Raw genomic sequence first — 8,035 nt, 5'->3', positions numbered from 1 at the left:
AAGAACGAGAACCGCGGCTAGCAAAACGACGAGTGCAAGACGCTGCTATACGAGCGCGTCGTGCACCTCTAGACACTTACAGGTCTGGTGATGATCCTGCATGAAGTCTTCAGCATGCCTTGGACGGTGATGACTCGGCATCAACAACAGAATAAGAAGAATCACAGAGTAGCCAAGAACGGTGGAATGCAACCAGGCGACAACGACGTGCTCAGAAGACTGCTGAAGAACGAGAGAAAAGGCTTGAGAAAGAACAAGTTCGCGATGCTTACAGACAGGCCAAACGGTGCGAAGAGCGTAAAAAACAACGTGCAGAAGAGACCGAGGAGATGACAGCCGTACATTTGAAGAAAAGGTGTCAATATTTGGCTCCTGCTGGTCTGATCGTCCAGACTCGCGACATGGAAAAGTTAATGACGTTTGGACTACGCTCGACAGGTTGGTGAATGCGGTTCCGTGAGGCGGGAGTTTCACCACCATTTCATGAATAATCCATTCGGAATCGTGTGTTCAGTGTGTGATCGCCTATGGCATAAGAATAGCCCAACACCTACACTGCGTGCCGAACCTTAAGCGCAACCATTGCAGTATTGCTTGCGCAACTTACCAGGTTTAACCAGAGCTAAACTATTGCCAATTTGTTTTTGTTCTCCGAAGTAAAACAATTACAAGGGTCCAATGCTGCTGAACCAAATATTGAGCGAAAGCATTAGCTGAGGGTAACCGAGCGTTCTTCTCCTTTTCTTCTTCCTCAGCCCACATATAAAGCCCCGCTTTACCAACCTGTATGAACGTGCCTTAGTGGTCTATAAGATTAACGTGAATGCCAGGGTCCTAGCAGGCTGATTATGACATAACCGTCCCATGTGAAACGAGAGACCCAAGTTGGCAGCTCCTGCCAGCCCAAATATAAAGCCCCGCTTTCACAAAGCCATATGAACGTGCCCAGCTCTAACCCTAGGGTCACGTGGGGTGTGACGTCACAGCATCACGTGGGTGCGGCCGCTCGACGCTGAAGGCTCGCAACTCAGAGTAGTATTGCTTTTGCAATAAAATTAGAAAAAGCAATTAACTACACCAGTAATTTCTCGCCTCGGAATCAAGCTGTCCATTTAGAAATTGCATACCTTGTTGAAAAACAGCGGGCTAAATATTTTCATCATGGTACCTTTTACTCAACTTTTGTTGCGAAAGCAACACTACGACAGCCAAACTCGGGTGGCCGCAGCTACGTCGTGAAGAGGCGTAGCTACGAGAAAAAGAAGGAGAAGAAGAAGAAGACGATGAACTCTCGGTCACCCGCAGCTACTGCTTTCGCTGCGCATTCGGTTCGGCGGCGTTGAACCCTTGTCATTTTTTACTGACCAGCTTTTGGCGACTATTTCTCACCCAGCTGAACCAAACATTGAGCGAAAGCATTAGCTGCGGGTGACCGAGCGTTCTTCTTCTCTTTTTCTTCTTCCTCAGCTCGCATATAAAGCCCTGCTTTAACAAACCCGTATGAACGGGCCTATAGTGGCCTTATTGACCTTATTTAGAATTTATTTAGATTGACCTTATTTAGAAACGCGCTTTAAGGTATGTGCTGAGAAGTACCTTCAAATTTGCAGCTTTCTTTTCTTATTCGTATCGCAAAATTGATGCGTCACGGGGGGGGGTATGGTTCAACATCTTTGATGGCTCCCTCTTTCCTTGTTGATCCTCGTTCGCGGCCAGTCACATCACTACTCGCTGAATCAGTGGTTTTTCCATTGGTGCCTCTGTTATACCATGCGTACTCATTAACGTACAGTCATAAGATACCACATGATATGGACGACCACAGGATATGAATAAAAAGTACCCCTTTTAACCAAGTCGTACGGATGTGCCTTCGTGGCCACCTCGGGACACAGTGTCTACCTCGAGTTCCAAGGATACTGGAGGTCTGTATTCCGATCTCCCAACCTGATCTCAAAGGCCAATCTATAATTGACAGCGCCTGCCAACTCGACTATGGCATGTGGTCTATATATTGACGCCACATAACCCGACGACCGTTAATTGCACGGGCTTGTCATCCATATTTGCAGTAATTTCCCCACACACTTGCTAATACGGAGGGAGAGGGGCACACTCTCTTGTTTTTCAATAGGCAGCCCCTTAATTCGCAAAGAACATATTTTTGTTTTTACACTGTACTGGAAATTTTGTTCGATAGCGCCGGAAAAGGGGCATGTACGCCAAAGGGGCACATCGTCCATAGCTAGCTGTTGGTAGAAGAAACCACGACTTCCGCAAAAACTGAAGTACTGCGAATACGACGACTGCCCTGGTTTGGTTTCCAAGTGCCAGGGCGTAAGCATTAGATATAAGATTTCTGCTAGTAGTCTGAACTGCCGTTTCTCGGGGCATTCTATGCAATCCTTGTTAGTTTTGTTTAATTTTGTATTCATAAATACGGCTTTTGTTGTTGTGCAAAGCGAAGCAATTGTTCGGAATCTTTCCCATTTGTGTCGCAGTCATTAACGTTTCTAGTCAAACGCGACAGATCAACGACCGAAGTAAGAAAATTATTTGAAAAAATAGCTACAACTTCTTTATTCGTGCCCCCCCCTTATTTAGAATCCTAGGGAATATCTGCATGCCTGCGATTTTTCCCTCACAATGCCAGCACCGAGAACTTCGACACAAGATTTTCTGCAGAATGGCGCCTTTAAGGCTGTCAGGTTAAAAAGGATTACTGATTTAAAGACTAGTGAAAGGAATGCGCGCGAACAAGAATCCCCAATGCGCCAGCAGACTGGAGCCAAAATAACGCTGTCGCATCATATTCCTAAAGACGGAGATTAAGTGTCCCCCCTGCTAGTTTTTCCGCTACAACCTCCAAAGGTTAAAGACTGGGGTGGTTAGCGTGTAGTTAAGTGCGCACGAGAAATTACTTTGTCAGGATCGACTTCGACGTTGGGGCGGATCACGTTTCTCTCGGCTTTCTACGGCGCTTTCTTGGAAAACCATTTTTGCAGTGCTTGATATTTCACAACGCTTTCCGAGGCAAGGTTGAATCTTCCTTTGATGCCTGGCAAGGGCGAAATCATAATTAAAAGAGCATGGCAAAAATCTGCCCCCATTCGGCTCACCATCCGTAGACGGTTTAGACGAGCCCTGCTCAAAAGACAGCTGTCTCCTTACAATTAGTTTCTGTGTTTCTTACTGCTGAACAGAGTCTCCCTGCCGCGTAAGTAAGCCTGCGTTGCAATTGGAAGCCAGAACGCCAGTTTATCGACTGCTCCCATGACCCGCTAACAGAATGAAACCCTGCAGACCTGCTAACGGTGCACTCATAGCGCCTTTCCCAGGGAAGCAATCTATACGATTGCACTTAAGCTATTGTTTTTAGAAATGTATATGTAGCCTTACGAGCTACGGAAAAGAATGGCATTCAGTACTCTTTTTATATCCCGGTATCTTCGGATATCGCATTTTGATAAGAACTTACCGTCGCCCTTTATTCTTGCTTGCTGCAACTTTTTCAGGGGCTACACAGATGTTTATTCCCTGCTTGCTGTTCTTTCTTCTATTTTTTGATTACTTTTGAAGAGCAGAGTTTCGTCATAAAAAAGCAAGCGAGCTTGAACGGGTTCAACCAAGTGAGCACCAGGCCGGGTCGGTGGTGAGAAATAGCGGCCCGCAGTCGTGTTAGGATCGAAGTGGAGGCGGGCAGGGTGGGGCCCAGTCTAGTTATCGGCACGTGAAGGCCTCTAAACCCGAACACAAAATCGTGTTTTGTAAGTTTTCTTGAATCTAAACCTTAAGTTGTTTCTGTTAAACTTTCCCTCTCAGCTCTTGTGCTGTTGTGCAGCATGCAATCACCATCGCTTCCTTGCTTAAATACCCTCCATGCTTTCGTTTAGGCTTTTATGGGGCGCAGGCCCGATGGTTGAAGAGATATTCGCAATATTATAATCAGACCGACATTCATCAGCAACTAAATATAACGGCAGTGGAGAGAGCTACATGTATTTCACTTACTCATTTCCTAAATAAATATCACCAGCTAAGATAAAGTAAGTTACGCATGCCGCCAAGGCTCCAAGTACAGATTGGCATGGTATCGAAAACGCAAAGGTTTGAAGATAGATACTGTCATGCGTAGTCATGGCAGGTCCTTTTTATTGCTTACACATTTTTATTATAAGAGTATTTTTTTTTAATATCTCATTCTGCTGAGCCATTCTGCGGAAGGAAAACAGTCCCCCTTGCCCCCATGCTCCTGCGGCTACTCGTATCATTCGATGTTGCCCGAGTATATAGTCCTGGAACTCGTAAGTTGTACTCCCCCATCCCCCCCCCCCCCCCCCTTTCCATCCTAGTGGAGGAGGAACTCAGGAACTCCCTGCCTCCCCCCGCGATTTATGCCACCGGATGTGAAAGTTCTTAAGGAGCTTTATTCCCGAAGACAATAAATACAGCATTACCCTAATTGTCGTTACCGAATATTTGTCTTGGAGAACTTTAAAAAGTACTGCAGGCTAGGACACGCCTTAATAGCCCTTGGATGGTTTCACAGGGTTAGGACACAGTGTATTGTTCCAGCCGAACATCTGCATCGTCGTCGTGGCTGTACATCCGCTGCAGAAAGCGGCCTCTCCCATATTTCTCTCCAATTAACCCTATCCTGTGAAAGCTTCGGTTCCTTTATCCCCGCAGACTTCCTAATCTTATTCGCTCACCTCATACTCTGACATCCCTTGCTTATCATTTATTTATTCCCTTGGTGTCCTATCCACTGTAACCATCAACGCACAACGGTTATCGGGCCTTCGGATTACATTACCTTATCTTCTTGCTAATGTGGAATTTTGGGCCAGTTGGTGGTGGTTCATTCTTTTCACAGCGCAAAAGACACGGACCGAAAGAGCACGCTTGCGCACGCACGCACCCATACACGCACGCCGGAAAAGTTTTTCTGCGGTCTGTGGTAGTATCCGCTCTAGATATGTGTATTTTCTTGAAAATTCCAGACAAAAATTACCTGTTGTAAACGTCGATACCTTTTCGTGAATGTTGATAATTAGTTTCCTTAATATTATTGCTTAGACCCGCCGTCCTACTTTGCTTTTCTAGATCACTGATTCTAATTGGACTGATGTTCGTGATATAATACAAGAAGTTGCTACTAAGGTAGTTCCAAAGCAAAAGAAATGCAAAAAAGCAAACTGGTTATCTGAAGAGGCTTTGCAAATAGCTGAGGAAAGGAGGATGGCAAAAGGTATGGGGGAAAGAGAAAGATACAAGATTCTCAATGCGGATTTTCAGAAAATAGCAAGGAGAGATAAGAATGCCTTCCTGAACATACAGTGTCAAGCAGTTGAGGACAACAGCCAATTAAGAAACACAAGAGCTCTGTATAAGACAATCAAAGATATCAAAGGAAGCTTCTGTGCTAAGCTGGGCGTGATAAAGGACAAACGAGGCAAGGACCTCACTGAAGCCTCAGAGATAAAGAAGAGGTGGCAGGAATACACAGAAGAACTGTACAAGAAGGACCCGGATGTGCAATCCCAACATAGGACGGTTGTGATTACTGATCTCGAGCCGGGCATCCTGAAGAGTGAAGTTGAATGGGCCTTAGCCAGCCTTGCTAAGAACAAAGCAAGCGGAATTGATGGTATTCCAGCTGAGTTGCTTCAAAACCTCAACCACGACGCTGTTAACACACTGCATACATTATGTCAAAAGATTTGGACAACCCTGCAGTGGCCACAGGATTGGAGGAGGTCAGTTTACATCCCCATTCCAAAGAAAGGCAGTGCCAAAGATTGTTCCAACTACCGCACGATCGCGCTTATTTCGCATGCTAGCAAGGTGATGTTAAAAATCCTGCAAGGTAGGCTGCAGCAGTATGTGGATCGGGAGCTTCCGGACGTGCAAGCTGGGTTTCGCAAGGGCAGAGGAACTAGAGACCAAATTGCCAACCTTCGCTGGATCATGGAAAAAGCAAGAGAGTTCCAGAAACCCATTTACTTCTGCTTTATTGATTATGCGAAAGCGTTTGACTGCGTAGATCACAGCAGATTGTGGCAAGCTCTCCGAGAGATGGGAGTTCCAATTCACCTCATCTGTCTCCTCAGGAACCTGTATGAAGGGCAAGAGGCCACAGTCAGAACTGGGCATGGTCTTACTGATTGGTTTCCGATTGAGAAAGGGGTGAGGCAAGGCTGCATACTGTCGCCCTGCCTATTTAACCTATATGCAGAGTGCATCATGAGGAAGGCCGGTCTGGACGAGTCTTCAGCTGGAGTGAAGATTGCTGGAAAACGTATCAACAACCTTAGATATGCGGATGATACCACTTTAATGGCAGAAAGTGAAGTGGAACTCAAGAGACTTCTGATGCGCGTACAAGAAGAGAGTGAGAAGTTTGGGCTTAAACTGAACATTAAAAAGACGAAGATCATGGCGTCTTGCCCTATCAAGTCCTGGAGCATCAATGGACAAGAAGTGGAAGCTGTGACAGATTTTCTGTTCTTGGGCGCCAAGATTACCTCGGAAGGAGACTGCAGCCATGAAATTAGGAGACGCCTGCTTCTGGGAAAGAGAGCAATGGTTAGCCTTGACCGCCTAGTAAAGAGCAGAGACATTAGTCTGCCAACCAAGATCCGTATAACCCGTGCTATGGTCTTTCCAGTTGTGATGTATGGATGCGAGAGTTGGACTGTGAAAAAGGCTGACCGCCGAAGAATTGACGCGTTTGAATTGTGGTGCTGGCGAAGACTCTTAAGAGTTCCTTGGACTGCCAGAAGATCAAATCAGTCGATATTGTCGACCATAAACCCTGACTGCTCATTGGAGGGTCAAATTCTAAAGTTAAAGCTCAGCTACTTTGGTCATCTGATGAGAAGAGAGGAGTCGCTGGAGAAAGATTTGATGTTGGGAAAGGTTGAGGGTCGCCGGAGAAGGGGTAGGCAGCGAACGCGATGGTTAGATGGCATTCTCGAGGCATTGCAGATGAAGCTATGTGATGTTAAGAAGATAGTGAGAGACCGGAAAGCGTGGCGTGACATGGTCCATAGGGTCACGAAGAGTCGGACACGACTGAACGCCTGAACTGAACTGATTCTAATTTACGCAATTCATTCCCGTAATATACACGGCAGACACAAACAAAATCGGTTCGATCTGTTCTTTTTTTCTCTTCTTCAGCACCTCCTATACTTCGTCTCGCAAGATATCTGCAGCACTGCGAAAGGCAGAGAAGCCCATGCAATTGTGCTCCTAAGTGCCTCTCGCCCCTGCTCACTACAATAGAGAATTGTGCTCCTACTGTCACCCCCACCAATTTGGGGGGCGAGAGGTGCGTAGGAGCACAATTGCCTATTATAGTGCGCGTAACCTGATTAGACCGGGGTGCTTCTGCTTTTCGCAGTGCTGCAAACATCTTATGAGACGAAGTTAGAGGTGCTCGTCAATTTGCCGGGCGACGTGTAGTTGACACAAACGCAAACAAAAGAAAGGGGGGCGACGACGGATTTGTAGTAAGAGACAATACAGCTCTATAAACAACAACAACACAATGTACAGAATGGCATTTACAAAGGAGAGATGCAAAGTACAGAAAACGTATTTACAAAGGATACAGAAGCGACTATACTTGTACAACAGAGGCTGACTAAAATCTAAGCGCAGCTCCACAAGCTGACAAGCTCTTCGACACTTGACCTCATAGCTCTCCTATCACGACTTCTAAGCTTGGGTCTGCCTGCTACCTCTGTCGGAGCCTCAGCCCGACCGGCGATCTTCACGGGGCGCTCTCTCAAATAACTGCGACCAGGCCTTCCAGAATGAAGACACGAACACTGAGCTCTCGCGAGCTATGCTCCTCTCCTCCAGCTGCCAGAGACCTGGAATTCTCCGGAAGCCGTGGTCTGCACGCGCGGCCTTCTCAAGCACACGATGGGAGCATGATCGGGTCTGTGCAGCGGGATGCATGCGTGGGCTACCGTGCCTTCTCGACGGTGGTGAGGAGGATGAGCTCGGCGGCCGTGATTGCGTG

Source organism: Amblyomma maculatum, chromosome 6, assembly GCF_055883805.1.
Source record: "Amblyomma maculatum isolate TAMU_Amacu chromosome 6, ASM5588380v1, whole genome shotgun sequence".
In the NCBI taxonomy this organism is placed as follows: Eukaryota; Metazoa; Arthropoda; class Arachnida; order Ixodida; family Ixodidae; genus Amblyomma; species Amblyomma maculatum.
The sequence above is the reverse complement of the archived record's forward strand: the minus strand, read 5'-3'. Positions refer to the sequence as shown.